We start from the raw sequence: 15,005 nt of genomic DNA on the forward strand, positions 1-15,005 counted from the left end.
TTACCTACTTTTACATTATCTAGCTCCACTCCTTCGATGCTGGTCGTTTGCATGTCTCTCCTACAGAACATTCTCTCAGAGACAGTGCAGTACTAACAGATTTTAGCAGTGATATAGACGTCCAACCAATCACAGAACTGACATTTACACACAAAAAAAAAAAAAAAAACAAAAAAAAAAAAATATATATATATCTTAAAATCCCTATGTTCTCTATTTTTAAGACCGTGTAATTCACATAATTCATTACAAGTTTCTTATTTCATCAGCGTCTGTCTTCCTTTCTATGACACTGAATTTTATCTCTATGAAACAGAACAATAGCTAAGATATTAATAAGCAACTAAAACATTCAGACTTTAAACAGCATTAATTATTAGTAATTACAAGACGTATACTTCTCTCCTAGGCTGGTCTGTGTTGAGGGTGGAGCAAGACCTCTTCCTATTGTTCTTCCCTCCCATCTCCTTACATCACCTAGCTCCACCCCCTGTGATCTGGCTCAGCGTTTGGTCTTTCTTGCCTCATTTAGTTTCTAGCCACCGGACAGTATACACCATATAACACAAGTATCTCATGTGAAGTAGAAACTGGGATTGTATTTACTGTTCATAGAACTTCCCATATTGAACAAAGTATATATATATATATTTAATATAATACAACATAGGGGCTTTTTCTTGTGCAGCCAAATATAACCAATTCTCAATTCACATTTCTTTGCAAAGACAAGTAGGCCCTCTAGTCTACAGAGAAACTTCTCCAGACAGATAGCAAAGCTGTATAACAGGTTCCACTGCATGTGACCATCTTCTATTGTGTGTAAATAACCTGGGCTGACTATTTAAGATTAACCCAGAATGTAATACACTTGCCCCCACCTTACAAAACTGCAAATTCACACTCACTAAGGGGGGTTTTATTCATTCCTATACGGACTGATAATATGTGAAGTAGAAATTGGGATTGTATTTACTGTACACCAGACTTCCAATAATGAGCGAATTATGTATAGATAAGAAAAACTCTTAGTACCGCGGTTTTTACACAATTCGCTCAGAATAGGCTACCCAATGATAAACACAATACAACTTATGCCCATTTCTACCCACACACTTATATTCATCAGTCCAGATAGCAACTATTATCACCGTTCATTGTTAAACCTTCTACCTTTCCTTAACTCATTGACTTGCTTTTTTCTTTACTATAACCTTCAGCTAAAATTGCTTACATCAACTTTACACTCAGGAAAAAAAAACAAAAACCCACCCAGTATATATATACTTCATTGTTCTTTTGAACCCCCACAGATGTGAGTGGGGTATAACTTTCTTACACTTAGAAATTAGACATTACAAGAACACTAAGACGTACAACAAAGATTAGTTTACATAACAACAAGACTTACAAGACAAACGATAGTGGTTTTCATTGGGACAGATTCGGGCGATGCGGTGCGTTGTCGCCGCTGGGAGTGGTGCCCTGATCTGTCTCCTGATCATGAGGGTTCTTGGGACAAGGGCAATTCTTGGCCAGGTGGCCATTCTTGCGGCAATTATAACACTTACGTATTCCTCTGTTGGGTCTGTCCTGGAACTGCACCTTTCCCCCTTGGTTGCTATAGTATTTAACCGCCGCTACAGGGCGCTTCTCATCCATAGCAAACCCTACTGCCTTTTTATACAAGTCCATGGGCTTGGCTTGTCGCCAGCCGGGGGTACATGCCTTTACTTTATCTGCCAATGATGGGCCGATGCCTTGCATGAACACCTCACACATCATTGGGTAGTACACTTCATCTGCACAGAGGGTGAAACCAATGTCCCTAGCCTTCGTTCCCAGCCTACCAAAATAACATTCAATAGTTTCATTCTTTTCCCGTCTACACATAGTTAAAGCCATTTGTCTTCGTAAAGGGTTTTGTTGTCCGCACCTGGGACAATCCTGACAGTCAAGAAGAATGTCGGAGCTGTCCGCGGTTGGTAGGACCGGGTACATCCTAGCCGGGTTTGGCACCGGGGATGAGTACACAAGTATGCCGTCATCCTTCGGTGCACAATCCCATTGTTCTACATTTACGTTTTTGCTATATCTTATTATGGCCTCTACTCCTTTTTCTAGACCGGCGTTTCTGATATCTTTCATGCTTTTTCCCGTACTATTGCCAGAACTCATAGTTAAAGGTTCCTGCTTTTCTAAGTCCTATCTTTCTATATTTTATACACTTGTCTGCAATCGTCTCCCCCTTCCCTTTCTCACACAGCTTATGGCACACAGAACCTTATTTGTCACACAGGTTTCTATTTGTCACACAGGCTTCTATTTGTCACACAGGTTTCTATTTGTCACACAGGTTTCTATTTCACACAGGCTTTTATTTCACACAGGCTTCTATTTGTCACACAGGTTTCTATTTGTCACACAGGTTTCTATTTCACACAGGCTTTTATTTCACACAGGCTTCTATTTGTCACACAGGTTTCTATTTGTCACACAGGCTTCTATTTGTCACACAGGTTTCTATTTGTCACACAGGTTTCTATTTCACACAGGCTTTTATTTCACACAGGCTTCTATTTGTCACACAGGTTTCTATTTGTCACACAGGTTTCTATTTCACACAGTACACTAAGGACCCCTGGTCCTGGAATAGTTTTACGGACTCCTTAAGGGGGGAGTTTAGGGGAGACCAGACCTCTCTTCTAAGGGAACTTCTGGTGATATTATAACAGACTCAGTAAAAGCAAATTATGGCTAACACGACACAGACTATCAACGTACAGATTTCAACAATTACTACAAGCAACATGGCAATATACACACAAGGGTTCTTCCGTCTAGCACGGTTACTAAGAACACCGTAAATAACAGGCAGAAGCGTCCTATATAACATACAGCAACTCACCCCCTGTCGACACGAGACTTGAAGTCAGGAGAGCCCAGAGCTTGAGTGGTAAGTCAAGAGCTTACCGTATACCGGTGTTTTGTAGATCTGGGGTCCCGTGGCCTCTCGTCCAGCTGGTCGGCAGGTAGTGTAGTCAGGTATCGGCCGTAGGTAAGGAGTTAGCTTCTGCCCCACTTGTCGGGCGCCAATAAACTGTGGGGGGTCTGGAACGCAGACCGAAATGCGAATGTTGCCTGTATCCAAATTAAGAGGAAATATTATATAGAGTACTCATAGTTGAGAACCATAATGACCCACTATACACAGACTTAGTAAATCAGAATGAATTCTGTTTATTGTTGTACATTGCTAGTTTATATGCAAGTTGGAAAGAAGGCGTTTCCAATACCTAGTTTCATTCTACTTTTGCTGACCAAACCCTCATTCCAACAGATTACAATAGGGCTGTAAATCAAAAGCCTTTTAAACAAAAGGTATCAACAAAGCTGTTTGAACTATACATAAAACAATTACATGTGATAATAAAGGTTGTCTCCTGGCTGGCTGAGTACCTACTTAATCAGAATGTAATCTTAAAGATCCATCAACAATTTGCACATCAAAAGAGGGGACATTGTTTCTAGTTTTCACATAGACAAAACTGGTTTGGCCACCTACTCGGGAGTCAGCACAAAGTTGGTAAGTTGGTATTCAGTAAGATAGCTGAATAAAATCTAATTAATCATACATTTAGTATTGTAAAATCAATATTCAAATAAACGCTTGAATATACCTTTTTTTACATATGATTCTATATCCAAATTCTACTAGCAACTTCCGGAATGTTTTACATATAATACATAACATTATATAACCAAATAACTAATGTCACATTTATTACACTGTTTCCTTATCTTTCTTATGTTAGGTTATTGATTAATAATGATTGACCCCTATCACTAGCGAGAGAGAAGGAGCGGTAGAAGAAGACACCCACCCACCCGCCCGGTGGAGGGTAGGAGGAGGGGGGTTTTGGCGTAGGGACAGGCAGGAAGTTGTCACAGCTGAGGTAAGGCCGGGAGCTTCCCATGCGGGCTACGGCGCAAAGGAAGGTTTACAGGCCCATGGATAGGGGCTTACGAACGTCCTCTGGGCCGTTACGGTATTAACAATAGTTCAATTAGGCATGGGAGGTTTAGAGTCAGATAAAGTTAGTAAAGTTAAATTAAATAATAAAGTTAAAATTATATGTTTGAAATATTTAATAAAGCTGTGGCCAACCCACGTTTTCACCAAGAAGTTGTTTGGTATGTTTTTTGGTTATAGGTAAGTGAGCTATAATTAAGGTAAGGTGCCCCCAGTCATTCAAAATGGTGAAATTGCGATGCAATTTGTCTCCCCCCCTCCGTTGCCATGGTGCTTTTCACATCTGGCTCCAGCTATTACAGGCTGCAGGGCTCAGACACTGATTGGTCTGTCACGCTCGGCGTTTGATTTCAAGTGCCTGAGCAGCCGCTCAGCGTGTGATTAGTCAGAGGAAGCCCCGATGTGTTATTACTGCAGCTCGGCAGTCCTACATGACGCCCGGATATATGTCCTGAGGTGGACTACTCCTCCCAGCATGCCTGCAGACGGGGGGGGGGGGTCATATATAAATGCTCATTAATGCAACCTTCACTTGTCTGAAAATGTAAGAAAATCTAAATCCCTCATTGTATGAGTTGTCCATCCTGCCTGCCGTCCCCGCTGCCCCCCAGCCCCCTGTCCTGCCCAGAGATTGCCTGCTCTGTGTCTCCCAGCATACTGGCACCCTCAATTCTGCTGTATTCCGTGCCCTGACCCGTTTTTGTTTTGTGTGCCGTCTGCCCCGCATTTCTTCTTTGCCCCCAGCGTACACAGCATTTGACCTGCGATTCTTCCCTCGTCTCCAGCCTCGCGGCGTCTCATTTTGGCCCCCGGCTCCTGCCTCGCGGCGTCTCTTTTTGGCCCCCGGCTCCAGTCTCGCGTCTCTTTTTGGCCCCCGGCTGCTGCCTCGCGGCGTCTCTTTTTGGCCCACGGCTCCTGCCTCGCGGCGTCTCTTTTTGGCCCCCGGCTCCTGCCTCGCGGCGTCTCTTTTTGGCCCCCGGCTCCTGCCTCGCGGCGTCTCTTTTTGGCCCCCGGCTCCAGTCTCGCGTCTCTTTTTGGCCCCCGGCTGCTGCCTTGCGGCGTCTCTTTTTGGCCCTCGGCTCCTGCCTCGCGGCATCTCTTTTTGGCCCCTGGCTCCAGTCTCGCTGCGTCTCTTTTTGGCCCCCGGCTCCTGCCTCGCGGCGTCTCTTTTTGGCCCCCGGCTCCTGCCTTGCGGCGTCTCTTTTTGGCCCCCGGCTTCAGCCTCGCGGCGTCTCTTTTTGGCCCCCGGCTCCTGCCTCGCGGCGTCTCTTTTTGGCCCCCGACTCCAGTCTTGCTGCGTCTCTTTTTGGCCCCCGGCTCCTGCCTCGCGGCGTCTCTTTTTGGCCCCCAGCTCCAGCCTCGCGGCGTCTCTTTTTGGCCCCCAGCTCCAGCCTCGCGGCGTCTCTTTTTGGTCCCCGGCTCCTGCCTCGCGGTGTCTCTGTTTGGCCCCCAGCTCCAGCCTCGCAGTATGTCTTTTTGGTCCCCGGCTCCTGCCTTGCGGCATCTCTTTTTGGCCTCCAGCCTCGCGGCATCTCTTTTTGGCCCCCAGCTCCAGCCTCGCAGTGTCTCTTTTTTGCCCCCCGGCTCCTGCCTCGCGGCGTCTCTTTTTGTTCCCTGGCTCCTGCCTTGCGGCGTCTCCTTTTGTTCCCCGGCTCCTGCCTCACGGCGTCTCTTTTTGGCCCCCGGCTCCTGCCTCGCGGCGTCTCCTTTTGGCCCCCGGCTCCTGCCTCGCGGCATCTCCTTTTGGCCCCCGGCTCCTGCCTGGCGGCGTCTCTTTTTGTTCCCCGGCTCCTGCCTCACGGCGTCTCTTTTTGTTCCCCGGCTCCTGCCTCGCGGCGTCTCTTTTTGGCCCCCAGCTCCTGCCTCGCGGCGTCTCCTTTTGGCCCCCGGCTCCTGCCTCGCGGCGTCTCTTTTTGTTCCCCGGCTCCTGCCTCGCGCCGTCTCTTTCTGGCCCCCAGCTCCTGCCTCGCGGCGTCTCCTTTTGGCCCCCGGCTCCTGCCTCGCGGCGTCTCTTTTTGTTCCCCGGCTCCTGCCTCGCGCCGTCTCTTTCTGGCCCCCGGCTCCTGCCTCGCGGCGTCTCTTTTTGGCCCCCGGCTCCAGCCTCGCGGCGTCTCTTTTCGGCCCCCGCCTCCTGCCTCGCGGCGTCTCTTTCTGGCCCCCGGCTCCTGCCTCGCGGCGTCTCTTTTTGGCCCCCGGCTCCAGCCTCGCGGCGTCTCTTTATGGCCCCCGGCTCCAGTCTCGCGTCTCTTTTTGGCCCCCGGCTGCTGCCTCGCGGCGTCTCTTTTTGGCCCCCGGCTCCTGCCTCGCGGCGTCTCTTTTTGGCCCCCGGCCCCTGCCTCGCGGCGTCTCTTTTTGGCCCCCGGCTCCTGCCTCGCGGCGTCTCTTTTTGGCCCCCGGCTCCAGTCTCGCGTCTCTTTTTGGCCCCCGGCTGCTGCCTCGCGGCGTCTCTTTTTGGCCCCCGGCTCCTGCCTCGCGGCATCTCTTTTTGGCCTCTGGCTCCAGTCTCGCTGCGTCTCTTTTTGGCCCCCGGCTCCTGCCTCGCGGCGTCTCTTTTTGGCCCCCGGCTCCTGCCTCGCGGCGTCTCTTTTTGGCCCCCGGCTCCTGCCTTGCGGCGTCTCTTTTTGGCCCCCGGCTTCAGCCTCGCGGCGTCTCTTTTTGGCCCCCGGCTCCTGCCTCGCGGCGTCTCTTTTTGGCCCCCGACTCCAGTCTTGCTGCGTCTCTTTTTGGCCCCCGGCTCCTGCCTCGCGGCGTCTCTTTTTGGCCCCCAGCTCCAACCTCGCGGCGTCTCTTTTTGGCCCCCAGCTCCAGCCTCGCGGCGTCTCTTTTTGGTCCCCGGCTCCTGCCTCGCGGTGTCTCTGTTTGGCCCCCAGCTCCAGCCTCGCAGTATGTCTTTTTGGTCCCCGGCTCCTGCCTTGCGGCATCTCTTTTTGGCCTCCAGCCTCGCGGCATCTCTTTTTGGCCCCAAGCTCCAGCCTCGCAGTGTCTCTTTTTTGCCCCCGGCTCCTGCCTCGCGGCGTCTCTTTTTGTTCCCTGGCTCCTGCCTCGCGGCGTCTCCTTTTGGCCCCCGGCTCCTGCCTCGCGGCGTCTCTTTTTGGCCCCCGGCTCCTGCCTCGCGGCGTCTCTTTTTGGCCCCCGGCTCCTGCCTCGCGGCGTCTGTTTTTGTTCCCCGGCTCCTGCCTCACGGCGTCTCTTTTTGGCCCCCGGCTCCTGCCTCGCGGCGTCTCCTTTTGGCCCCCGGCTCCTGCCTCGCGGCATCTCCTTTTGGCCCCCGGCTCCTGCCTCGCGGCGTCTCTTTTTGTTCCCCGGCTCCTGCCTCACGGCGTCTCTTTTTGTTCCCCGGCTCCTGCCTCGCGGCGTCTCTTTTTGGCCCCCGGCTCCTGCCTCGCGGCGTCTCCTTTTGGCCCCCGGCTCCTGCCTCGCGGCGTCTCTTTTTGTTCCCCGGCTCCTGCCTCGCGGCGTCTCTTTTTGTTCCCCGGCTCCTGCCTCACGGCGTCTCTTTTTGTTCCCCGGCTCCTGCCTCGCGGCGTCTCTTTTTGGCCCCCGGCTCCTGCCTGGCGGCGTCTCTTTTTGTTCCCCGGCTCCTGCCTCACGGCGTCTCTTTTTGTTCCCCGGCTCCTGCCTCGCGGCGTCTCTTTTTGGCCCCCGGCTCCTGCCTCGCGGCGTCTCCTTTTGGCCCCCGGCTCCTGCCTCGCGGCGTCTCTTTTTGGCCCCCGACTCCAGTCTTGCTGCATCTCTTTTTGGCCCCCGGCTCCTGCCTCGCGGCGTCTCTTTTTGGCCCCCAGCTCCAGCCTCGCGGCGTCTCTTTTTGGCCCCCAGCTCCAGCCTCGCGGCGTCTCTTTTTGGTCCCCGGCTCCTGCCTCGCGGTGTCTCTGTTTGGCCCCCAGCTCCAGCCTCGCAGTATGTCTTTTTGGTCCCCGGCTCCTGCCTAGCGGCATCTCTTTTTGGCCTCCAGCCTCGCGGCATCTCTTTTTGGCCCCCAGCTCCAGCCTCGCAGTGTCTCTTTTTTGCCCCCGGCTCCTGCCTCGCGGCGTCTCTTTTTGTTCCCTGGCTCCTGCCTCGCGGCGTCTCCTTTTGGCCCCCGGCTCCTGCCTCGCGGTGTCTCTTTTTGGCCCCCGGCTCCTGCCTCGCGGCGTCTCTTTCTGGCCCCCGGCTCCTGCCTCGCGGCGTCTGTTTTTGTTCCCCGGCTCCTGCCTCACGGCGTCTCTTTTTGGCCCCCGGCTCCTGCCTCGCGGCGTCTCCTTTTGGCCCCCGACTCCTGCCTCGCGGCATCTCCTTTTGGCCCCCGGCTCCTGCCTGGCGGCGTCTCTTTTTGTTCCCCGGCTCCTGCCTCACGGCGTCTCTTTTTGTTCCCCGGCTCCTGCCTCGCGGCGTCTCTTTCTGGCCCCCGGCTCCTGCCTCGCGGCGTCTCCTTTTGGCCCCCGGCTCCTGCCTCGTGGCGTCTCTTTTTGTTCCCCGACTCCTGCCTCGCGGCGTCTCTTTCTGGCCCGCGGCGTCTCTTTTTGGCCCCCGGCTCCAGCCTCGCGGCGTCTCTTTTTGGCCCCCGGCTCCTGCCTCGCGGCGTCTCCTTTTGGCCCCCGGCTCCTGCCTCGCGGCGTCTCTTTTTGTTCCCCGGCTCCTGCCTCGCGGCGTCTCTTTTTGTTCCCCGGCTCCTGCCTCACGGCGTCTCTTTTTGTTCCCCGGCTCCTGCCTCGCGGCGTCTCTTTTTGGCCCCCGGCTCCTGCCTGGCGGCGTCTCTTTTTGTTCCCCGGCTCCTGCCTCACGGCGTCTCTTTTTGTTCCCCGGCTCCTGCCTCGCGGCGTCTCTTTTTGGCCCCCGGCTCCTGCCTCGCGGCGTCTCCTTTTGGCCCCCGGCTCCTGCCTCGCGGCGTCTCTTTTTGGCCCCCGACTCCAGTCTTGCTGCATCTCTTTTTGGCCCCCGGCTCCTGCCTCGCGGCGTCTCTTTTTGGCCCCCAGCTCCAGCCTCGCGGCGTCTCTTTTTGGCCCCCAGCTCCAGCCTCGCGGCGTCTCTTTTTGTTCCCTGGCTCCTGCCTCGCGGCGTCTCTTTCTGGCCCCCGGCTCCTGCCTCGCGGCGTCTCTTTCTGGCCCCCGGCTCCTGCCTCGCAGCGTCTCTTTTTGGCCCCCGGCTCCAGCCTCGCGGCGTCTCTTTTGGCCCCCGGCTCCAGCCTCGTGGCGTCTCTTTTTGGCCCCTGGCTCCTGCCTCGCGGCGTCTCTTTTTGGCCCCCGGCTCCAGCCTCGCGGCGTCTCTTTATGGCCCCCGGCTCCTGCCTCGTGGCGTCTCTTTTTGGCCCCCAGCTCCAGCCTCGCGGCGTCTCTTTTTGGCCCCCGGCTCCAGCCTCGCGGCGTCTCTTTTTGGTCCCCGGCTCCTGCCTCGCGGCGTCTCTTTTTGGCCCCCGGCTCCTGCCTCGCGGCGTCTTTTTGTTCCCTGGCTCCTGCCTCGCGGCGTCTTTTTTTGGCCCCCGACTCCTGCCTCGCGGCGTCTCTTTTTGTTCCCTGGCTCCTGCCTCGCGGCGTCTCTTTCTGGCCCCCGGCTCCTGCCTCGCGGCGTCTCTTTCTGGCCCCCGGCTCCTGCCTCGCGGCGTCTCTTTTTGGCCCCCGGCTCCAGCCTCGCGGCGTCTCTTTTGGCCCCCGGCTCCAGCCTCGTGGCGTCTCTTTTTGGCCCCTGGCTCCTGCCTCGCGGCGTCTCTTTCTGGCCCCCGGCTCCTGCCTCGCGGCGTCTCTTTCTGGCCCCCGGCTCCAGCCTCGCGGCGTCTCTTTTTGGCCCCCGGCTCCAGCCTCGCGGCGTCTCTTTTTGGTCCCCGGCTCCTGCCTCGCGGCGTCTCTTTTTGGCCCCCGGCTCCTGCCTCGCGGCGTCTTTTTGTTCCCTGGCTCCTGCCTCGCGGCGTCTTTTTTTGGCCCCCGACTCCTGCCTCGCGGCGTCTCTTTTTGTTCCCTGGCTCCTGCCTCGCGGCGTCTCTTTCTGGCCCCCGGCTCCTGCCTCGCGGCGTCTCTTTCTGGCCCCCGGCTCCTGCCTCGCGGCGTCTCTTTTTGGCCCCCGGCTCCAGCCTCGCGGCGTCTCTTTTGGCCCCCGGCTCCAGCCTCGTGGCGTCTCTTTTTGGCCCCTGGCTCCTGCCTCGCGGCTTCTCTTTCTGGCCCCCGGCTCCTGCCTCGCGGCGTCTCTTTCTGGCCCCCGGCTCCTGCCTCGCGGCGTCTCTTTTTGGCCCCCGGCTCCAGCCTCGCGGCGTCTCTTTTGGCCCCCGGCTCCAGCCTCGTGGCGTCTCTTTTTGGCCCCTGGCTCCTGCCTCGCGGCGTCTCTTTTGGCCCCCGACTCCTGCCTCGCGGCGTCTCTTTTTGGCCCCTGGCTCCTGCCTCGCGGCGTCTCTTTTTGCTCCTTGGCTCCTGCCTTGCGGCGTGTCTGCTACAAAAATGTGGAAACCCCTGGATGCGACAGCCTTGCATCCCTGCGGGGCTGAAGGACTCCCCTGCTGCAGCTGTCACAGCCGCGGCAGGGGATCTCGATCTTCTCTTGTTGGCACTGCTGCCGCCGACCCCATTGAAAACAATGAGTGATGTTGCACATAATGGGCACGCTGCGATGTGTTTCCTGCATCGCATCCTTATGTAGAGTTTCTGAAGCGGAAAATCTCAGTCAAATTCCACACGAAAATCTGTACTATTGGTGCGGATTGTTACTCCAATATGCAACTGAAAGAGCAAAACCTGCAGGTCGTGTCCCATTGATTACAGTGATATGTCTGATGTATCTGTGCAGTATTGGGGGAGAAACTTGTGTTTAATTAGTAGCAGCCAGACCATAATTATGAGCTGCAGGCTAGCCACGCCCACCCCTCCCACCAGCCAATGATTGGCAGCTCTCTCTATGCCTAGTAATAATCAGATAGCTGTCCATCAATGGCTGGAGGAGGGGTGGGTGTAGTCAGCCTGCAGCTCATGAATATCCAGGACTACTTAAGGTAGTCCTCTATGCATTGGCTGCCACTGATAAAAGGCACAGATCTGCACAGCGCACAGATCGCTGTGATTGCCATGCCTGCCACCACCTTGTGCTGCCTTATATAAGGATGCAAAAAGATGGGACTTGGAGGTGAAAGATGTGACACTACTTGTTTGTTTCGATGTGGTGTCACTTTACACCTCCATCAAACCGATTAGGATATGTTGGAGAGACAACTATGGAGGTGAGGACCCGCATGGTCAAGCATAAGTACTATATGTACTAAACACATGGATCTTCCAGTGTCCAAACATTTCTTGGAGGAGAAGCCCCCTGTTGGCCAATTAAGATTTAGGGTCCTAGCCCATGTCCCGGTATTGGCAAGAGGGGAGGGGGAGCAAACTTTAATGCTAAGAAGAAGAACTAAAATGGGTATTTCCATTAGACACTTTAGGCCCCAAAGGTTTAAGCCTTTAGCCTGCCACTTTATGCCAGATATTGAGCCGAGATCTCTTTGATGCCGCAACAAGTCTATGGATGAGAGCTGAAGAGCTTTATATTACTTTGTTTTTCTTATTTCTATAGGATCGGTGTCATCCTGGGGTCCAGAGGTGCCTTCTCTGCTCAGACCAACTCATTGCTGAAGCTGCTGGAAGAGCTAATTAGACAGCATGTATCTTGCTTGTATCTGTGGCATAATGACACAATATTGATTATATATTCCTGAAACAATTGGTTGAATAAAGACTGATTTAGGGTAATTCATGGAGATTTGTTTGACTTATATGGGGGATTTTATCCGCGTTATTACATCATTTGGTTGGTGAAGCACGGTGTGCGATATGTCTATGTGTATAGCATCCCTCACTCTCCACCTCGCCATACCGTGCACATCTCCAGCCCCTTTACCTTCTGTATCACCCCATTACTTGTAGTATGTAAGCTCGTTGGAGCAGGACCCGCACCCCTACTGTTTCCATCAATTGATTACTATGTAACCGTGGTTCTGTAATGTTTGTATTTTTTGTCTTTCTGTATCCCCCTGTCTATGGAAGCGCTGCGGAATATGTTGGCGCTATACAAATAAAGATTATTATTATTATATGAGTTGGTCAACCGTTTTAGTAGGTGATGTGGTGTCCCCTGGATAAAGTAGGACTGAGATGGTGTATAAACCATTTGGTATGGGGAAATCTATCTAATGACATTTATGGTCAGATATGGTTGTCTGACTGATAACGTTACGGGCGTAATAACGCTTAGAATACTGATTAATGTAATTGATGATTTCTCTATATGATATCTGGTTGGTGAGCGTAAAGCAACTTTATTCTCATGCACTATTTTCAAGGATCCTTTGATACATTGCCTTAGGCGCAATGTCCACGGGCGGATTTAATTTGCGGGACCCGCGTGGGAGATACGCAAATCAAGGCGCCCATAGGGATGCATTAGTATCCACAAAAGAATATAAAGCATGCGGAGGCCATTTTTCTGCGAATCCCGCACTGACGGCTTTCATTGAAATCAATGGAAGTCGCCCGATCCACGGCACACCTGACACTGACACTCTGGATGTGCCGTGGGTAAGCAGGAGATTTTTAAAAATGCAGTGCGCATGCGTCGGCCGGCGAGCCCGGACACATCCGCCGTGCTGAAGAAAGGAGACCTGCGCTGGATCCGAAGAGGTAAGAAAATGTCCCATATCTGTGTAGTAGGAACTAGTGATGCCATGGAGGAAATAAGTGCTCGGTGCCTCACGCCCAATCAGATCAGCGGTGCTTACGAATGCTGAATAATGACTGCATATACCGAAGATTGCCTGCCGCTGCTGTAGCATCTGGGGAGGCCGCTGAGGTATGAGGCGCTGTTTACCTCGCGCCTCCATTGCATCCCTGCTCAATCCTAATGTTCTCTGTCATACTTAATATATCGTGATTGAAGGCAACATAAAGTGGAAAACTCGGATGACGCTTCTGCGTGTGAATATTTTTAAGCTCGCTTGGTTTGGCGCCGTTCATACCCTCGGCGGTCTGGGTGGACACACGGAAATCCGGTACCGCGTTCATGAAAAATGGTGCATTCCGTTAATTGCATGCATTTTATATCACTTTTCAAAACAATCAAAATTGTAAAAAGTGCCTAAAACATAAACTTGGCGCTCAGCCACTTTTGGCGCGATGTCTGTCAGGCGTTTCTGCTTAGTAAGCTCCCCCGCCATTGAAGATAATGGGCGGAGTCTTCAGGGCAGCCATGGGGATCAGCATTTGTCACCCTGAGGGAGGCGCAGGTCACTACAGATGTTCCCCTCTACTTTGGGGATTGACTGTTGGGGATCCGGCGCAATCTTGGCGCTCAGGCGTGATGTGGTTAATATGTAGAGGGAGCACAGATGGACAAAACGCCCGGGCCTCGCACACGTAAGGGTTTGTTCACACAGCGGTATTCCCAGCGGAATTTTCCACGTGAATTCTGCCACCTCTTTATGCTGAGGATTTTGGCGCGGATCCATTCTGCATGAAAATCCGCGCGTTAAACCCGTGTATCGCGACGGAATATTTCGTAGGATGTCAAATTTTGCTGTGTCCTGCAGAAGAATTCTGTCCCATGTGAAAGGTCCCTAACAGATATAACTTATTACAGATTGTCTAGCGCTTGTCATCCAGCTTTTCCAAAACCCTGACTGGTCTATAAATCTGCCTGTGTGTCAGTCTGCACTGCTCTAGCATTACATTCTTGAAGGAGGCAGCTATGGGTCCTTGCTATATTAGGGAGAACACAGGAAATAACTGTACGGGCGTCTGTAAGGGGCGGTTCAGAATTTCACAGAAGCGATGTGAGGCGTTTTTGCGGGTAAAGCGCACATTGCCGAGCGCGATACCAGGCTGAGTTTCGTGGCCCAATATCGCGTTCACCTGTGTGCAGTCAGACCTAGTGTAACACAGAGTTATCTCCTCCTCTGCTCCGTGTGTCAGTGTCCACAGGGACAAAGATCTCTGTAGCACCCCACCACCCAAGGGAGATTCTGCACATATGCATCAGGATCCCTGGCGCATAACTGGTTACATTCCAGCATTTTGGGGCCCAGGGCCCCATGCTGACACCCTGATTAAACAGGTAAGTGGCCCCAGATTATCTACTGGTCATGAATTATAATGCAGTGATTATTATTAAAGGGCTGGCAGCCCTTTTGCTGTCTTAAAGGGGTTCTCTGAGACTTTGAGATTTTTTTCCTACTGATGACCTCTGGATCAACAATCAATTATAGAAAAAATGTGCAAAGTCCTGGAGAACCCCTTTAATTTTGATTTTAGGTTTAGTACATGCAGAGCAGCACTGCAACCAGTAGATGGAGCCATAGCGCTGCTGAAGGGCTGGGCAGCTAAATAAGTACATGGTAGACTGTGGTGTTCTGGCACCACCCTGTGCTCAATTACTATATTACATTTCTTTACATACATCATACTGCAAGGCGATCAAACCATCACAAGTTCTTGTCTCTTCTGGGAACTAAAAATAAAGTAAAGATTTTATTTTAAGAAGTTTTACTAATTATTAAAAAAAGTTTAAAATTAAACCCCCTTTGCCATATTTATAATAAAATAATATAAATAAAACACATTTGGTATCGCTGTGTCCATAAAGGTCCGATCTATCAAGGTAGCACATTATTTACCCCGCACGGTGAACATCATCAGAAAAAAAACTGCCAGAATTACACTTTTTTTGGGGTCACCCCGTCTCCAAGAAAAAATTCATAAAAAGCTATCAAAAGGTCGTATGCCTTTCAAAAAGGTACCGATAGAAACTACAGGACGTCCTGCAAAAATCATAGAATGGTAGAGTTGGAAGTGACCTCCAGGGTCATCGGGTCCGACCCCCTGCTCAGTGCAGGATTTACTAAATCATCCCAGACAGATGTCTATCCAGCCTTTGTTTGAGCACTTCCATTGAAGGAGAACTCACCGCCTCCCGTGGCAACCTGTTCCACTCATTGTATTGCAACAGTCTACAAAAAAATTAAAGAGTTAATGCCGCTATA

The 15,005-nt window shown here is 52.6% G+C and overlaps 1 protein-coding gene and 1 long non-coding RNA gene across 2 annotated transcripts in view; both read left to right on the plus strand.

Moving 5' to 3' along the window:
- The window catches only part of LOC136620118 (zinc finger protein 420-like), a 401,871-nt gene that overhangs the window by 275,996 nt on the left and 110,870 nt on the right, over nucleotides 1-15,005 (plus strand). The window lies entirely within an intron of this gene.
- On the plus strand, nucleotides 4,464-11,724 carry LOC136619717 (uncharacterized). Its single transcript, XR_010791009.1, has 2 exons — nucleotides 4,464-4,577; nucleotides 11,549-11,724. It is a non-coding gene; the product is annotated as an uncharacterized lncRNA (long non-coding RNA).

Source organism: Eleutherodactylus coqui, chromosome 3 (genome assembly GCF_035609145.1).
Source record: "Eleutherodactylus coqui strain aEleCoq1 chromosome 3, aEleCoq1.hap1, whole genome shotgun sequence".
NCBI lineage: Eukaryota > Metazoa > Chordata > Amphibia > Anura > Eleutherodactylidae > Eleutherodactylus > Eleutherodactylus coqui.